This window comes from Tyto alba, unplaced genomic scaffold, assembly GCF_018691265.1.
Source record: "Tyto alba isolate M040663 unplaced genomic scaffold, T.alba_DEE_v4.0 Super-Scaffold_7, whole genome shotgun sequence".
Taxonomy (NCBI): Eukaryota; Metazoa; Chordata; class Aves; order Strigiformes; family Tytonidae; genus Tyto; species Tyto alba.
Genome location: NW_024881328.1, coordinates 27,088,956 through 27,101,369, shown reverse-complemented (window position 1 = coordinate 27,101,369; position 12,414 = coordinate 27,088,956). Strand labels below are relative to the sequence as shown.

The 12,414-nt window shown below is 40.4% G+C and overlaps 1 long non-coding RNA gene across 1 annotated transcript in view; it reads left to right on the top strand.

Annotated features, from left to right (window-relative positions):
- LOC122152432 overlaps positions 1–11,386 on the top strand; it is a 55,879-nt gene extending 44,493 nt beyond the window's left edge. Inside the window, exon 3 of the long non-coding RNA XR_006164531.1 lies at positions 9,838–11,386. This is a non-coding gene — a long non-coding RNA (uncharacterized LOC122152432). The remainder of the gene's footprint in view (positions 1–9,837) is intronic.
- Positions 11,387–12,414: the final 1,028 nt, after the last annotated feature.

Genomic DNA, 12,414 nt, shown 5'->3' with positions numbered 1-12,414 from the left:
CTAATGGGTGGGCACCATCCTAGGCTTGTATTGGGACCTCTAGCATGCAGACAGGGAGCGGTAGGAGAATATCAATTGCCTGGGTTGATCTTAGGGGCATGTCAATGTCACAGGTGGGATTGAGTGGGACATTAGTTTCAGGGGTGGGATTTAAGGGGGCATACTTTATGGTGGACACAGATTTCGTTACGGTGCTCTTAATGCAGCTTATAATAATACAAATTACAACAATTACAACCGTTATCAAGGACTGAAGGGGTCTAGTTAGCCACCCTGACAAAGGAAACCTAAGTGTGTTGAAAACTTGCCTTAGCCAATTAGTCCCTAGTTCAGCGGTGATCTCTCTGGTATCTTTGGCCACCTTCCTCATTTGTTCACCTCTTCTTGTAGAGGCACTGAAACATTTAGGATGTGGACACAACAGTCATCCACTGATAGATTCAGCTTTCTGCATATGCCTTGTTCCTTCGATAGGATTAAGTCCAACATGGCTCGGTTTTGGATAGCCATCTTGTTGTTTTCATGTACTGATGGTTCAGGAAGCCTATGCTGTCAGGTGTGGAGCTTATCAGTGCTTCCAGCTGGAGGCTCACCTCCCGAATAGCCTGTTGGTTTTTCACTGTTGCAATCCCCATTCCAAAGATTGACTCCAACCACCACCCAATCCCAGTTGATGCCTTTTGCTACCCCATGCGTTCCCTCCTTGGTATGTGATCCCACCACTGCTGTGGTATGGGCCCTTCCCAGTAGATAGAACAAAGGGAAAGCAAAGCTAGTGTGCAAGCCAGTTTGGGGATAGTTGGGTATAGCCAGGGAAAAAAAGCAAACTTCAGAAAAATCAAGCAATTCCTTAATACTTATTGTTGATCCCTTCCAAATGAGGCTTAATCTGCTTGTCATAGATCAAGGGTTTTATCAAGGTTTTATGTGTTTATTTACTATTTTTCCCAGATTTGCTAATTGAAGCATAACAAATGGAGAAAGGTAAACAGCACAAAATAATTGTAATAAAAACTGAACAAAAAGAAATGGAGGATTAGTTTTCTTGTTAAATTTTATGTCATCCGCTGCTTTCAGAATTGGCTGCCTAATCAATATTTCTGCCTTTCACATTTACTTACATTAGCTACTGTAAGGGAAAGTCACTAGTGGATAAATATCACCAAGCTAAAAAAAGGTATTTCAGTGTTATTTTGTCTTATATAGAGTAATAGTCGCCATATGAGAAAATACTGATACGGCAAAAGAAACAAAACTCTTAAGTGCCTCTGCCTTTTCTGACAGCTAATGCAAGCTGGAGAGCAGCCTCCCTGGGGAAGGGATCCCAACCCCCCAGAGTATCCCATTGTGCTACCGGGGAACCTCTGCGAGAACAGAGACCCAGCCACTAGTAAGAGATACGTGCAAATTTGGGTTAAAGTCTCTGTGTAAAAAGTGAGGTAATGACACATATGGGGTGGGAATTGTAATTTTTAAACTGGTACAGTGTATTACCTCATGTTCTTGATTGCTTGTTGGTTGGCAGTAGGAGGCAAGACACAGGAAGGAGATGAAAAGGGACTTTGTGGTGTGTGTTTGCAGCCTGTTCTGACAAGGTGGCTCTCACAGGGTGGGTGTCAGGAAGCATCAGTTTATCTAAACTGATGTAGCCCATCACTAACCTGGCACAGCACTGCCTTCCAGGCAACCCGCTGGGGCCTGCTTCAGTGCCAGTGCCCACAGATGCCAGAGACTGAAATGGAAAAATGGGCACCACAGCTACCACTGTGGTTATCGGAGGCATAATCACGGGGGCCGGGCTGTGGGAGGAGTATTTAAGCTGCATTTTGTTTCTGTTCTTGCATGGCTGCCTAACAATTACTGACTTCTATTGAGTCTCTGCCTGTTTGTTCCTTGGCCGTGTAGCTACACGGGACACAGCACCCAGGCACGCCCCGGCATTGTGGCTCGCCTGTTCTGCACGAGTGGTGCCAAGGAGCACTGCGCCGCCCGGGCTGCTGCTGAGATGCCTGGGCAATACTCCCCGTTCCCCGCGGTTCCCATTTGCATCTCAATGCCAGAACCGGGCTGATGAGCTGGGCTCCATCTCACTTACACCAGAGTAATAATTGATTTCAGGCCTGAGTAAGTCCATTGAGCTCAGCTGAGTTTCTCCAGATTTACACTGATGTAACTGAGATCAGTTTGTGACCTCTGTGTAAGATGAAACATTATTAAGTATTTGTCCTTTTGCGTTCATGAAGAGCACAGGACACACCACTGACAGTCATATGCTAATAAGAGAGCAAAAGATGACTTGAGGAAGGAAGAAATAGTTTTGAGTGCAAATCTTTTACAATTCTGAGACAAAGGTCAACAGTTAAATACTAGAGATGGATCTGACAAATGTACTTTGTATAGTTCTAAACTCATTCCCATGATTACTAAATTGTTTTTCCATCAAGTTCAAAAACAACAGTTACCAAACATTCACTTTTCTCTTTCTCATTGAACTTTATGCTTTCATGTGAACATGCTCACCTTACTTCATAGTAATGACTTGCTTTTTTATTTTGAAAAAAAATTTCTTCTGCTATCATACTATAACCTTGAAAATTAAATGCAACACTTTGGTAATTATTTATTGATTTGCAGTTCTATTTCTTGCTGTTAAAAAAAAATCTGAATTCTTTGAAATTTGAGATAAAACTAAAATTCTAGAATTTCTCTGTGAAAGAAACACATAGTTCCTGCCTGCTAACCAAGCCTTACCCTTTCTGTGGCAGTATGTAGAATCCTGCCCCGAACTCTTCCTCTGTGTTGTGTTGCCTTCAACTGCCATTTCAGGGTCCTTCCCGAGAGCGGTACACCACATCCACCTGAAATTCCAGAGCTTGTTACAGTATTGCCTACGTAGAAAACAGCAGGAAGAATATCAGAAAACCTAAGTACGTTATTTTTTTGGGAAAGACTGACCGTAGTAAGCACAGTTCAGCACCAGTGACGTGGTGAGGTCCAACACCTTTATCCTTCCACGAGGGGAAAGAGGCAAAGTCCTACATCACACCACTCCAATCCCAGCTGTTGAGAATACCTGAAATGGGAGATGGGCAGATGAACCACATCAGATTGCTTGTCTGCTTGCCAACACACAGGCTGCCTTCCCTTTTGAAGTTCGTCTATCAGCTTTTCATATTTCTATTCCCCATCCTATCATTACTCAGTTTTCTGACAACCTCTTATATAGATGCTGGCAAATGACAAACAGGGCTAGGAAATATAATGTGAAACATTTACAGATTACATATGCATAGCTGCATAATGAGTATCTAAGAAGAAAGCACATTTCTTGGCAGAGTGGATTTAAAGAAAGTCTTACAAAGTTAAAGCCAATCCTACAAAATTGTCTGCTGCCTTTCACTTGTTTTCTTCCTGTATTACTTTTTTTAACTGTCGTAAAGCAGTAAGGTCAACACAAGTCCAGCTCTCTACATACTGGTTACTAGCTGAGGCTGTGCCTTTGTTGTTGGGAGTGGGATCTGACTTACTGTATATTTCACAGAAGACTTTTCTAAGGTACTATATTCTTTCAGCTAGTAAATAAAAAAAGATGATCCATGCTTTTCAAAGAATGGTCATGTTTTCCACACTCACAATGGTTCTTACTAGCTGACTGAGATATAATTCAGACAGCACTTGAGAAGAATTGACTTTCTAAAATCCCCACCATCCCTGCAGAGGTTCTTTGGTCCAATTTTAAATAGATATTTCTGTTCCTGGTTTTGTTCAGTTTTAAGATGCTGCTCATTTTAGTGCATCTTCTTTTGCAAATCCCAAAATAAAAAGAAATGTTGCAAGTGTACAAGTCAGTGCTGTTTGAAGAGAATGTATTGTAAAATTATCTCTGCATCCTTTTTATACTATAAAAGTGCTGACAGCACTTTGATGTGGAAAGGATGAGACACAGTAATCTGAGGGGTTGCTATGAAAGGAATGACATGCTTTAAACTGGAACTATACAAAGAAACACACAGAGTAATGACAGCTTCACACAACATCTAATTTGATTCCTTCCTTGCACCACAGTGAAATCATTAAACCACAGCCATCTGCTAACGAGCAGGGAGGCTTCTGAACAGAGGTCACCTTTCTCCCATATTTTGTAAAATTCACTCCACCCCCATTATAAAACCATCCATTATCTCATTTTCTTCCACAACATTTTGACTTTGGCAAGTTTACTGTCACATAGAAATCAAATCAAGAAAGGGAGAAATTAGTGCCTGCTTGTCCTGGTTTCGGCTGGGATAGAGTTAATTTTCTTCCTAGTAGCTGGTACAGTGCTGTGTTTTGGATTTTGTGTTTTGGATTTTGTGTGAGGATAATGTTGATAACACACTGGTGATTTAGTTGTTCATAAGTAATGTTTATCCTAAAGTAAGGATTTTTTCAGTTTCCCATGCTCTGCCAGCGAGCAGGTGCACAAGAAGCTGGGAGGGAGCCTGGCCGGGAGAGCGGCCCCAAACCAGCCCAAGGGATATTCCAAACCACAGAATGTCATGCTCAGTATATAAACTAGGGGGGGAGGGGGGTTGGCCAGGAGGGGCCGGTCACTGCTTGGGCATCAGTCAGCACGTGTGAGCAACTGCACTGTGCATCGCTTGTCTTTTTTGTGGGTTTTACTTCTCTCTTATTATATGCCTTTTCATTACTATTATTATTGTCTTATTTTATTATTGTTATTATTATATTTTCGTTTAGTTGTTAAGCGGTTCTTCTCTCAACCCATGAGTTTTACTTTTTTTTTCTGATTCTCCTCCCCATCCCACGGGGAGCAGGGAGGAGTGAGCGAGCGGCTGTGTGGTGCTTAGGCTGGGGTTAAACCACAGCAGTATTTTCTGGTGCCCAACAAAGAGCATGAAGGGTTAAGATAACAACAGATCTGACCAAAACGTGTTAAAACAAATTTGTTACAAGCATTTGTTATATTAGTCCAATAGTCACTGGTCACAATGTTGATTTACTGGCTCTTAGAGTCATGGTGCTCATTCTCAGTTGTGTTATGCATCACCTCACTTGCCGTATATAGTCCCTGTGCTGCTGCTGATCGCCCATAGGAGATGGATTAGGGTTTTCGCTTTGCTGTACTATGTAACACTGGTTTATGGTATGGTAATATTATCGGTCGTGGGACTATTTCGGTATTTGTACTCAGCATTGCTATCACCTCTGTACTTCGGGAGCCATCTAGCGAAAGTATTAATAATTACACCCTCTACCTTTTCTCCTTCGAGAGCCAATATATGGAGGAGACACATTTCTTCCCCTTTTCCTCCAGGCTAATTATAATCCTGTTTGAGAATTTTGAAAATTTTTAATATCCTTGGGATCTTGAAACTAATATGGTCCTCTTGCTAAGAACCAGCATGTCCCTGAATGTGAACCAGGTCTTGTTCAGTGTTAAACAACTATTTAAGAGTACCACCCAGAGATCTATCCCGGAGCTAGGGAGTCATGAGTGGCAGGGTGTGTGGGATAGCATGGGCAAACACTTAGGATGGTGGGCACCTCCAGAATTTTGGAACTTCCTCCTTGAACAAGTGCTGAATCCTGCATTTGGGAAAAGTATGCTGTCACCCTGACAATTTCAGGGAGACAGAAATCACTGCAACGTGCTGGGGTCTGGCCCATGCCTACCGGGCCCCGTTCACCACTATTCAGTACCCTCAAGGGGAAGAGAAGGTCTCTGGATCTGACAATAAAATGACAGGCACTGCGGTCACTCCAACCCCATGACAGGCACTGTAGCTGAACCAGAGAACCAACCCGTGCTGATACCTGTTGCTCCTATGCATAAGAAGAAATACACACATAATTAGTTCACTTAGTAAGGGATGACGATGAACCAGGGCCATCATGATAACAGGAGGAAGAGAGAGAAACAGAGGTAATCACCTAATCCCTGTCCCTGAATGAGCTGTGAGACATGCAAAAGGGTTTCAGCTGTTGTCCAGGTGAGCACATTATCGCCTGGCTGCTCCAGTGCTGGGGTAACGGAGCCAGTAGCTTGGAATCAGAGGGTAGGGAAGCCAAGAATCTGGGACGCCTTCCTAGGGAAGGGGGCATTGACAAAGTGATTGGAAAAAAGACACAAGCCCTCAGCCTCTGGAGGCGACTTCTGTCAGGCATGAGGGAAAGGTACCCGTTTGAGGAAGATGTTGTATGCCATCTAAGCAAGTGGACCACCATGGAGAGAGGTATCCAATATTTGAGGGAATTAGCCGTGCGGGAGATGGTTAACTATGACAATGTGCAGTTACCAACAGATCTAGATGAAGTCCAATGCACGCAGCCTGTGTGGCGGAAGCTTTTACGAGCTGTTTTCACAGAGTTAAGCTTAATTCAGGTGCTGCTCCCACAACCGAAAGCATAGTTTTATTCTTTAGAACTTGGGAGTGCCTAAGAATGCTATGATTTATTTCTTGTATGTGTGTTTTATAGTACTTTCTCATACTTATCTTCATTCACACAGATCTGTGCAACTCAGAAATAACCACATCTGGCCAGCTGCACACCATCTAGTTTTACTGCATTACTTCCCCAGCACAGATCTTATCACATCGCAAGCCTTTTACACTTACTTATCAGTCTGAAATGCTCTGTATAGTGTCCAGGTAGAGCTCAAAGTGCTAGCTTCAGCCTCTAAAGCTCTCAGTGGCCTAGGACCTGACTAGAAATTCTCTGTTATTTAAATTGAGATATACCTGAGAAAACTAGATCACTCTGCTAAAAAGAGCTATTATCAGGCTATTTTGGAGACTGTGCCTACTATTTAAACTTCCTATTTCTGTGGTAGATGGAAGTCCTGAGCTATTCCTGTGACAGGTTATTGAAAGCTATTTAAAGCAATTATTTGCATATGTATGGTTTTCAGTTTCATTTATAAATTTCAACTATGGCCAATCCTTGGAGTGGGATGGAGAGAAAGACATAGAACTACCCAAAATTCTGTTTGTGGTTGATGTTTTTCAGGGTTAGACAATATCAGGGCACTGGGGTGGTGTAGGGAATATTGGAGGGGAACAAATTTTCTTTGTGGAGGAGGCAGCTGTCTTGACCAGCAGTAAGAGAGTGTGAGCAAAGCTGGGGGGTCACCAGCTCTGCAGGTGGCAGAGGACCCTGCTGAAGCCAGAAGGTGCCTCGGCTGGGCAGTGGAAAATCAGATGGAGAGCATGAATGTGTGACTTTGATAGCCTTGCACTTACACCCTCCCAGCTCCTCAGTTTCAGTGTGAAATAGCCTGTACTGCTAAACATCACAGCGTGTTGCAAAGCTCATCTGTCGGTAACTGTGGTATATGGGACTGATGGGGAGACTGTCTGCCAGGACAGGGAGTTCTTCCTTTCTGTTTCATAATTTTAGTTTGTCACTGCTGACAAATTAGGGAAACTGCTGTGTAAGGTAGATGCTCTTACCTTTCACTTTTTATTATTTTGAAATAGTTTTCATTGGTGTGGAGCTCACTGATAGGATCTTTTTCTTGCTTTCCTTTCCAGTAAGGTCTGTTACCCCAGGGGAAGACCGACCATTACAGAGAAATTAAGGGCCATGAGCACTTTTCCTGGCCATTCCTCTCACAAACCCCTCCTCAGACTGTGAGCCACAATCCCCAGTCCCCTTCACTCCCCTTCTCTTCCTTTGCTGCTCCCACCAAAGAGATAATCAGAGCTAAAGGTTAGTGCCCATGCACAAACTTGCAGCATCACTGCGATGTACACCCTTTTACTTAACCATAAAAATTGCTACTTTTCTGTAGATAACTACACTAATATACTATCAAGCAGTCAGAATAGACTACCATCTTCTCCGGGAGGATCCGCAGTCCAAATTGTCATGTTTGTATATGGTAGGTAAATATGCAGACAGCTTTGGATTATAATTAAATATACTTACAAAACTAGTATGCAGACTGAAGCCAGTGATTAATTTTCCACAAAACCCACCCTTTCCTTTTCTTTCCTTTTTGCTTATGACTCTTCTTGTGCTCTGTGGTAATAATAATGCAGTAAATTAAATTCTACACTGAATGCAAAGATTAATAGAGGGATTTTTTTCCAAAGTGGCATCCTTTCTTGTTTTCAAGACCTCTTTTTCTCTCTTACCCTTCCCATCTTCCTTGTTCTCTCTCTGAATGTAAACGCTCATTGACAGATAAACTGTCATTTTTTCATTTCCAAATTCTGCTTTAAAAAATTCCTTCTTTGAGGATGATGAATTTACTGGATGCTGTGATGATGATTCCTCAGTTTTTCAGCAGTCATGATGCTGTCAATCAACTGTTGTGTATCACTTGAAAAAAGTAGTGATGACTCAACACGTAAAAGATGCTAAAATATTATATTACTTCAGGTTATTATAAAAATCTGCCTCTGAAATTTAGAGGCTATTCATTATTATTTTCATGTGTTTTTCTTGTGTCTTAGGGAAAACGCCTAAAGGCTTGTTATTTGTATTTTTGACTGCTGTAGCTAAAGCTGTTTGTTCTTTACTCTCTCTCTGTTCTTCACTTCATGCCATCTTTCTTCTCTGCTTATCCGCACACAAACAAACAAACAAACAGTGCTTCCTGCTGCCTCCTGGACTGCGGCCAGCTGTCCTGATGTCAACTGGCAAAGGACAAAACCAGCCCAGCAATAAAGAAACTTGCCAAGAAGCAATGCTCTGCAGTCTCAGCAGACAGAGCATCTTCCCTTTCTTCAAAATACCAGCAAAGATATCCTCTGCAGGCAGAGGTCTCCATACTGGAAATAATAGAAGAATTCAGTCCTCTAGTTAACTTTTCATTATTGTGTATAAAATAAGAAAACCAAAATAAACTGTCTTTCGACTGTCCTTCAGACCAACATCTCTGGTTGCAATGCTTTGCAGAATTTTTGTGTTTAGAGATTAATACACCAGTGAATAGTTAATTGACTTAAACTGCCCTTTCCTAAATAAAAGCTCATGGGGGCACTGTTTCATTATGAAAAGAAGGGAGAAAACCTGAGAAAAAACAGATGCTTCTGTTCACAGAATTTAATTTCCCACAGTGATACACAGTGATACTATAGAGAATGACACATAAGTGAGTGAACCATTATCAGTAAATTTTGGAGCTATGAAAACTCCTCAATGTCAAAAATAAATAACTACTTTCAAGGTAATTCATAACTGGAGCTGAGAACCAGTGGAACAGTATATTGGGAAACTTACACAAGGATTTCCAGAAGTAACAGTTCATTATAGCTATAGGTAGGATGTGGGGAAAAAAAGCCGTATTGTTGCTAACAATTGGTATGGTAGAAACAACATTCTAAATTCTAGAAACAAGAGCTATTTGATTAGGTAGGGAAAAAACAGGAAATCCTAGAGCATCTGTGCCGAAAGAAGAAATTCTAAAAAGAATGGATTAACAAGACACTTCTTCCCATTAATTCTTACACAAGCAACTTACCTATGATCCAATGCTAAAAAAAAAAAAAAAAAAAAACACAACAGAAACCCAAACCAAAACCCTCCAACACTTACTAATGCATACTGGCAGGAACACACACCAAAAAAGAAAAGCAAATCTGGTTTTCAGGGAGTGGCAGGAACACACACCAAAAAAGAACATCAAATCTGGTTTTCAGGGAATGTTTATGTCCAAAACCAGACTGCCTTCAAATTTTACAATTGTATCAAAACAGATTTTAAAAATTATAAAGTAAACCCGGTTTAAAGCTTGAATCATAGTAGATCTGCAGGATGCCTCATCCAACTAAGAGTTAAGGAACATGTTTTTATAAATCTTAGTAATTTTATTATTTTTCATCTTAGCTCTTTTTTAGAACTACTGAATCTGAAGTGTACTGAATGGGGTGAGTATTTGTGCTTATTTTCAGCTCTGTTAATTGAGGAGGGTGGCTGTCCTTGCTTTAACCTGCTTTCTCTGCTGAAGTCATTTTGCCTCATAAGCCCCATGGAGATTTGAGACGCAAAGCCAGTTTATTTCTGCAGTGGTCCCACTTTGTTCAGAAATATTGCCAAAGGCTTATTTGGAAACCCTTCTCATAGGAAATAGGAACATTTGGTACTTTGCAAAGACCGAAAAGACTCAAAATAGAAAGTACAGTTACCAACTGTGAGTATACTACCTCCCTTCAAATTTAACATCTGAGGAGAAAGCCCAATAAAAATAAAAAAATATTCATCAGATATTAAAATGTGGTGTGACTCTACGTATTGATATAATTATTGGTTAATTGATTGTTATTACATATGACATTTTCTGATACGGGCGTTACCACACATTCCATAGTAAAATGTTAAAGAAAAATACTATTTTAGGGTATACTTTCATGCTGCATTTTATGCCTGAAAATATAGAAGTCTTCACCATGATCAAAGAGGATGGGCTATTCACAACTGCCTATTTTGAAAAAAAATCTCAAATTTTTACAAATTTGTAAGAAATTGAAGTATGTGTTGTTATGCTGGAATGCCTCCTGTTAAGTGGGATGCAGAGGTGACTGACGGACAGGTTTTTTATGACTACCCTTCACGATTGCTTCATGCTTTCAAAAGAGAACAGTGTCATTATTTTACATGATCCTCCCCACAGCAAAGATGAAATCTATCTGTCCAGAAGGACTCCTGGGAAACAAACAGTTTTTTGTCAGTGTTCATCTGCTGTCATGGTGTCCCCAGAAGTTTCATGAAACAGATACTTCAACAGTAATAGAACAGCGAAGAAGTATAACCATACCAGCAGCTGAATTTCCTACCCTGGGTAGCTGAGTGGAACTGTGCATGGCCACAGTGGTGCAGGGAGGAGGCAGTGCTCGGGATTAGAATTTAAGCTTGTAGGGGAAAATGAGAAATTTCTTCCTTGAATGCAGTGGGATTCTGTCCTTCAGAGGATCCCACCCATGTCATCATATAGTGTGCTTCTATTTAGACCATACAGCAAATCTGTTCTGGTATTCCCATTAATAGTGTTTATTTGTTATTTATTGGAGGTCTTCATCAAAACAATAAAGCAATTATTTTGGCATTTCTCCACTAGCTGTGCCTTGGTGCTTGCAGATCTGATCTGCAGGCCATAATGTTAACTAAACCATCAAATAACAGTAAAGTATTCTAGATCCTAAAGATGCTATATCACAGCCCTTCGGAGAAATACAGCCATATGCTATAGGAAAACCAGTGCCCATTTTTAGCACAAGCAACGCCGAGATACAAATCATATCACACAGAGTCAGCGTTAATTAAGTCAGGCACCTACTGTTTGCCTAAGTTTGCAACAGCTATTAATTTGAAGGACTGCTGTAGCACTAAGAAAAGATAATTAACAAATGTAGCATTTCTTGACATGATAAACACAATTCTAAAGGGGCTTGTTATGGTGACTTCTTCTGGATAACACTGCTTTCAGTAAAATTTTAGACAATATACCATAGTAATTTAAAGGGAAAAAAATGTTAACAGATCTTACTACTGTCTCTTGGTAAAGTGGAAAAAGGCCAAGAGTTCTTACCATTGAATATACAGTGTGCAAAACCACACTACAACTGGTAAAATGATCAAAGGAGCATCAACATTTTGGCATTTATTTTCATTATTTTGAACACATAATTTTGCCAACTTCTGTGATATTTTTTAACTTACACATTTTTAAACATGACAGAAACTATATTTTGTTTAAAATCATATTGAATAACATACATGCTGTCACTGTCACTCCCAGGTAATTGTTTTTATCTATTTAGAGCACCTCTATTGATATCTTCTGATACCTGATATTCTCAGATACCTTTTTTTCTAGATTGAAGTGGTAACTCTTCCACTACACACCACCATAAGAAGCTTCTATCTAGGAAAAAAAAGAGACGATCTGGGTAGGACTAAGGAACAACTGCTATGATATGAACTATGATTAAAATGAGGGACAGGAGACAGCATTAAGGCTCTGCGAGGATTTAGACCAGCTACAGTCACAAGTTCAGGAAGATCCTCAGATCACTTTCACCCTGAACACAAATGTTGATCTCACATAATGAAGAGCTTTTCTTTAATAAAACTGAAATGTATCACTTCAGAGAAAAGACTATTGGGATAATTTTCTACAAAGCCTAATACCTGAAAACTAGTTGGCTGTTAGAGAGGAATTAAATATTTTAATACATATATACTTAAGTTTAGAATTTGTTACTTTTCATGTTAATTTACTCTCCTGCCTTTATTTTTTCAATTATGTTACTGTTCTGTTTATAATGAAGTTCTTTGTGAAATACTTCAGGGGCTCTTCCCAGCAGTTACTCTGTTTAAACTCTGGAGAAAATTATTTCAACCAACTTTCTAAGTTTTTAAATCTCCGTTGAGATGAACTCACATGGCTGGATATGCTGTGAGATC